This window comes from Macrobrachium rosenbergii, chromosome 42, assembly GCF_040412425.1.
Source record: "Macrobrachium rosenbergii isolate ZJJX-2024 chromosome 42, ASM4041242v1, whole genome shotgun sequence".
Taxonomy (NCBI): Eukaryota; Metazoa; Arthropoda; class Malacostraca; order Decapoda; family Palaemonidae; genus Macrobrachium; species Macrobrachium rosenbergii.
The window spans coordinates 40682128-40688710 of NC_089782.1; the positions used below are offsets into that span (position 1 = coordinate 40682128).

At 36.3% G+C, this 6583-nt stretch overlaps 1 long non-coding RNA gene across 1 annotated transcript; it reads left to right on the forward strand.

The window, feature by feature from the left end:
- Positions 1-1110: 1110 nt before the first annotated feature.
- LOC136827673 (uncharacterized) lies at positions 1111-2282 on the forward strand. The gene is made up of 3 exons (XR_010849834.1): positions 1111-1205; positions 1490-1534; positions 1994-2282. It is a non-coding gene; the product is annotated as an uncharacterized lncRNA (long non-coding RNA).
- The last annotated feature ends 4301 nt before the right edge of the window (positions 2283-6583 follow it).

Here is a 6583-nt window from a genome sequence, read left to right on the forward strand (position 1 = left end):
CCATTAACTAAAAACATAACTTGAAGGAAGGGAATTCATCACATAAAAAATAGACTTCCTTATACGTCTGTTATTGTAAGATCTCTCCGGGAAACCTTCCTTGGACATAAACCCTAGTTTCCATGGCAACAACAGCGGAGTTGTTTTCGTTCGTCCAACACATCCAGTTTTTGCGAGACTTGCTTCGTCTTGCGGCTTCTTTTCAAAGGGCATCATTTCCCCGCTGAGACTTGATTACTCTTTACTTTATTTCTCGCTGCATTTGTTTCGCCGGGGCTCCAGTGATAATGAATTAAAGAATACGAATCTCCAAACAATAATATATTGTTCAGAGAACATTTGAAATGTGTACAATCTTGGGATTCAATCATTCTTGTGTAAATGAATTTGTTGATACTGACTTTGCAATCTTAGTTATTTTGCACATGCCTGGAACTATAAAAAATATGAATTGAATTGAATTGAATTAAATATAGAATTTAGGACAACGGCCAAGCACTGGGACCTATGAGGTCATTCAACGCTGAAATGGGAATGGACAGCAAAAGGTTTGAAAGGTGTGGACAGAGGAAAACCTCGCATTTGCCCTATGAATCAACTGTTAGGAGAGGGTGGAAAGTAAGATGGAAGAAAGAGAATATGAAAGGGGGTACAGTAAAAGGAACGAAAGGGGTTGCAGCTAGGGGCCGAGGGCGCGCTGCAAAGATCCTCAAGTAACGCCCACAGTGCATCGCATGAGGTGCACTGACGGCACTAACCCCCTATGGGGACTATTTCATAGAAATGACTGGACATATTCACGAAGATCTCATCAAAGAAAATAATCAAACGGAAAGAAATCAACGCTTTCAGAACGACTGGGCAGTTGACATATCGCCTGAATCCTGTACCCAGGAAATCACACACAGACACAGACACACACACACACACACACACACACAAAACGCTCCCTTCCTCACGGTTATTTTACAGATGAAAACCATACCTAGTATATTACTGCCATCTAGCGGTCGCTCCGCAAACGACGCAAGGATCTCGGACATGGGAGAACGCTCCAAGCTTACATCATCCTTGGCTTCGCATTAGACGTATAGTACAGTTCGTCGTGGAAATACTTTTGTCAGGAGTACTTAAGCAGTGGGTTGGTTGTTGGATGGTTCCTATTTTCGTTCGTTGTTCGTATTTTATTGCCCTGTTTTTCATAGGTATTTTCTGGTACTTTTACTTAAGTGCTTATTCTGCTATTGCTCGATTTATTTTAATTTGATTTTTTCTGCTTTTTGCCCTGTTTTTCAAGTAGGCAACTGGTATTTTATTTTAAGAAAGTACTTTTACTACCACTCCTTATTCTGAATACTTGAACATTAAAAATTGCTCTGAAATCAATTATTTTTAATTTTTCAAGATTTTTTTTGATACTTTTTTACAACCCATTAACCAATTCTAAAATTAAATGTTCTGTTAATTGATTCCGTAAAATTTTTTTCAGGAAGATGAACTCTGAAGGTAAATATTTTTAACACTGAATTTGAAGGTAAATTTCTTCTTCATATACCCTTAAATAAACACTGCAAGCTAAACCTCCCCCTTCAGGGGTTTTCTTCTTGCAAAAAATATATGTTAGTCAAACTTTGGTATTTAGCATTAGTATAAAATTAAGAAAACTTTCATTACGATTAAATTTTATATAACATTAAAATCCTAATTAGAATTAGTTTTTTGAATTCCGGTTCTGATATTTTTAGGAGCTTCAAAACGTAACTACTAAAAAAAAAATCTTAAAATGTAAAAATCCATTGTTAAAAAATTACATTATGCTGTAGACAAACTTGCAAGATTTTGCCTTTACAGTGCTTGCTTTCAGATGTCACTTAGCATGCAGAACAGATATAAAAGCTGCTTGAATAATTTTATTACTTTTTTTTCACTGCAGCTTGTATTGTTACATTACCACTGTTCATGTCTTGAGGCTAATGAATTTCCCTCTCCGCAGGTTCTACTGATTTGAAGGGAAACGACCTGACCTGAACGGAGGTAACGAGGTAAAGTGCTAAGACTTACATACTGTACACGCCGATTCCTTGTTAGCCTACATATGGGATGGTAGTATTGCTGCCGGTAAGTTCTTTAATGTGAAACGGGTTAAACCAATTGCATGCAAATCCGGGTACTTTAAAAATGTCCTTTAGTTGAAGCGGGCATGTGAGCATGTGGAACGTTAATAATTAAAAATTACAAATGGATTTTGTAATTCTGTAATTTTATTAAATTCGGTGTAAAAGCATTCCAGACTAATAACTATCTAATAAAGTCCTAACAGAATATTTGAACTCTAAACTGAACGAGGAATTGATGGTAAGAATAAAATGGCATGCAAAGCTAAGGTGCGGCCATCTGTGGATGATTTACAAAATTTTGATATGTAATTACCGTATCGATTTGCACACGTAATATCAGAGACAATATCAGACAATATCAACTGAGTGGTAATACTCCTGAATGGCCCTAGCTAGCCAAGTTTTCCTTTTGTCTGCAGCATGAAATTCTGTGGTATATTTTGATCTCGACACTGGAGGGGATGATAAAACTTTAAAAAAAACTGTCAATTTTGAGTAGCATGGAAATCAGTCTGCCCATGTAATGATGAAGGTAATATCAAACTAATAAAATTCAATGTAGGTCATAATACGATACAAAGAATTACCATAGTCGTTAAAATTAAGTGATCTGAATAAAATTCAAGACGAGAAAAAATTAAAATAAACCGAAGCAAAAATAACTCAAAAATCTAAAACGCATCCATTGAGTCTAATGCAAGAAAATTGTACAATAGAGGGGTAATATCGATTTAAGTAAGATTTGAATGTTAATCTAACCCTGGGTTTCTATCAAGGTCGATAAACAAACATGGACATGAATGACTTCGTACAGCAACCCCAATATCTTGTGTTTGGGGCAAATTTTGGTGGTTAAATGGTGTAAGTTGCCTGGACGCTTGCAAAAACTATGAAGGCATTGAGGTATTTATTTTAACAAAGGTTCCGAAGAGGGTTCCAAGTGCCTAGTTGGCTGATGAAAATGAATCTCAAGCCGAGAGAGGAATTTTAATTCTATAATGGTCATATTAACAAAACCTGTCAAATCCATTCAATGTGAGACCATATTATATAAGGCGTATTTTTCACTAACTATAGTCTGTTTGGTTAGTGGAAGTTGGGTCAGAGTTCAGGTAATTAAAAAAAAAAAGTCACTGCGATGAAGCGTATTTTGACAAAAATTAGACGTCAGTGTCTTGAACAAATATGAAGGACTTCCTGTCAAAAATTGAGCATAATTTGTAAATTTTAAAAAAAAAGACTGCGGGAATCATATAAATAGAATTATATCTTCGTGCTAACAAAAACTGGCGAATGATAAAAAAAAAAAAAAAAAAATAGAGACGGCGGCTTTAGGAAAAATGTTCGGCACGTAACAATTGCAGCTACCTACTCTACGTAGAGGTAGAAGAAAATCATAGAACCTAGTACTACCTACTCTACGCCTAGACAGGACCCCGTAGTTGGGTAGGTGGCATTGGCGCACCTCACGCGGTGCAATGTAGGCATTGCTTAAAAGGCTCTTTGCAGCGTCCCTTCGGCCCCTAGCTGCACCCCTTTGCATTACTTTTGCTGTACATCCGTTCGTATTATCTTTTTATCTTACTTTCCACCCTCTCCTAACAATGTTCCATAATGCAACTGCGAGGTTTTCCTCCTGTTACGCCTTTCAACCCTTTTTGTTGTCAATTTCCTTTTCAGCGTTGACTGACCTCATAGGTCCCAGTGCTTGGCCTTTTGGCCTAAATTCTAATTACCAATTCCAACGGAGAGACAGAAGAAGAAAACATAGAAGAAAATAGAATGGAAAAAAAAACACTGACCCAGAAAAGTAGTAGCGTTCGCTATGCAACGGAGTAGTAGGTAGGCTGGGCGGACTGCGTGCAGGCCAGAACTAGAGAAGCGGAAAATTGAAGGACACGCACAAAAGCAGGCTTGGCAACAAAACGGGTACAAGCGCAGTCTCTGACCGGGCCCTCCCCCAAAAATGGACCTTTATCCTCTTCCGCAGAGCCGAATGGCCCAAATTGCCGTGTATGTACTTGTTTCCCAGGGCAAGGCCTTTGTAACATTTAAGAACCGAACTGCTGAACTGTCCGTGTTGTCGTGGACGCACTGGTTACGATGTATATACGTTTTTTGTTTGTTTATTGGTGGTTGGTGGGTTTTTCTGTTGGTGATGTTTGGGAAGGCAGTGATGATAAGGCTATATATATATATATATATATATATATATATATATATATATATATATATATATATATATATATACATATATATATATATATATGCATATATATATATATATTTATACACACACACACACACACACACATATATATATATAAAATATGGAATAAATATATATATATATATATATATATTATATACACACACACTTGAAAATGTGTAAACTTGTTCAGAGTCCCAGTTTTCACTCACCTTCATATGTAAGTATGTGTGTATATGTATGAATGTACGTATGAATGTTTGGTTTTGATGATCTATTGTCAGGCATTTCGGATCTTTTGATATGTCTGTTAAAGCATTCAAAACGTTGTTATAGGTTGTCTCGTGAGTTGCAATGAAACATCCTTCAAGGGAAATGGAATGATCTAAATTGTATAATTTTCTCCGGATCAGAAGCAAGTTTGAATTAATGACGCATAAGCGACTGTAAGCAGCATCAAACGTTAAGGTAAAAAAGCAAATGAGGGATATTGTATAAATCAAAGAAAACGGAGTAGGAAGATAATTTCAAAGTTTGAGGGAAAGAGTAGGCCTATTTGGTGTACATTAAGTCTTCGGGATCTGTTGGTGTTTCTCAGTATAGAGTACAAGTAAGGCGAACTTGAGAGTGTAAACAGATGTTGTCTATACTAGACTACCCTCATGCACAGCTTGTTACACTAACCACAATATTAGCATTGCAACTCGTTAATGTCATGAGAACTAGCACCAGGATAATATGCATGTCGTGTATCTGGAGAAAGACTGGATCTATTATGTATATGTATATATATATATATATATATATATATATATATATATATATATTATATATATATATTTGTATATATAATATTATATGAATACAATGAGTTACTTTGTAACAGCACTTTAAGTGTTCTGGCAAATGTGTATGAAATCAACAGCTTTGCTAGGTAGGGGGCTAGTGCCATCAGTGCACTTCACGCGGTGCACTGTAGGCATTGCAACCTTTTCATTCCTTTTACTGTACCTCCGGTCATATTTTCTTTCTTCCATCTTAATTTCCACTCTCTCCGAACAATTGTTTCGTATTGCAATTGCGATGTTTTCCTCCTGTTAACAAATTTAAACCTTTACTGTCGATTTCCGTTTCAGCGCTGAATGACCTCGTAGGTCCCAGCGCTTGGCTGTTGGCCTAAATTCTGTGTATTCCAAAATAATAGCTTAGCACCTCGTTAATATCACAAGGAACAGCAGTAGATAACAACAACTTTGTACCTGAAGAGAAGAGAAGATCTATATGACATAAAGTAATAAATTAATATATATATATATATATATATATATATATATATATATATATATATATATATATATATATATATATACTATATATATATTATATAAAGTCCCATATGAATAGGCTGCGTTGATTTGTAACAGCACTTGAAGTGCTTTTGCAAATGTCTGAAATCAACAGCTTTGCAAAGCAGGTTGCAACGAGAAAAAAAACTCATCATTTTAAACAAAGCAAAGTTTGCAGAGGTACGCTGTCTGACAAGAGCAATTAATTAGTCGATTCCTCTCAACGAGCGAAAAGTAAAATATTTCTCTTTCACGAGAGTCCAGGCGAAGTTCTCACAACTTCCGTTCCTTACCGGAATCCATTGCATCCAGAAATTGTTGAAAGGCCATTTTCTAATTAATTTGCAATCGCAGAGAGTTAAAATGTTCAAAGGTACAGTCCTTGAAATGTGATATTAATGATGGATAGATTTCTTTCTCCGATACTTTCAGAATTCGCCGGGAGGCCGTTCCCTGGAAAGTTTTCAGGAATGCTAAAAAAAAAAAAAACGCAAATTTTGATGAGCGACATTACTGATTAAAACACTGGTCCAGGATACTTATAAGTACTGCCTAAACGTTATTTGATTTTCCAGACAACGTGCCCCGAAGGATGGTTTCCAGTCTTGGAAAAAGAAAGTAGCAAAAAATACACTCTTTGTTAAGAAAAATGACTGAATAATACACTCTTCCAGGATGCTTGCAAACATTGCCTAAAGACTGTTCTATGCATTTTCCAGACGATGCGTCCAGAGGGACACCCTCTGGATGGTTTCCAGTTATGGAAAAAGAAAGAAGAAAAAAAAATCAGGCTCTTTGTTAAGGAAAATTAGTGAATTGTACGGTCTTCCAGGATGCTTGCATTCATTGCCTAAAGGGTATTCTACGCATTTTTCAGGCTAAGGTGGCCTGAAGACCATTCTCCAGATGGT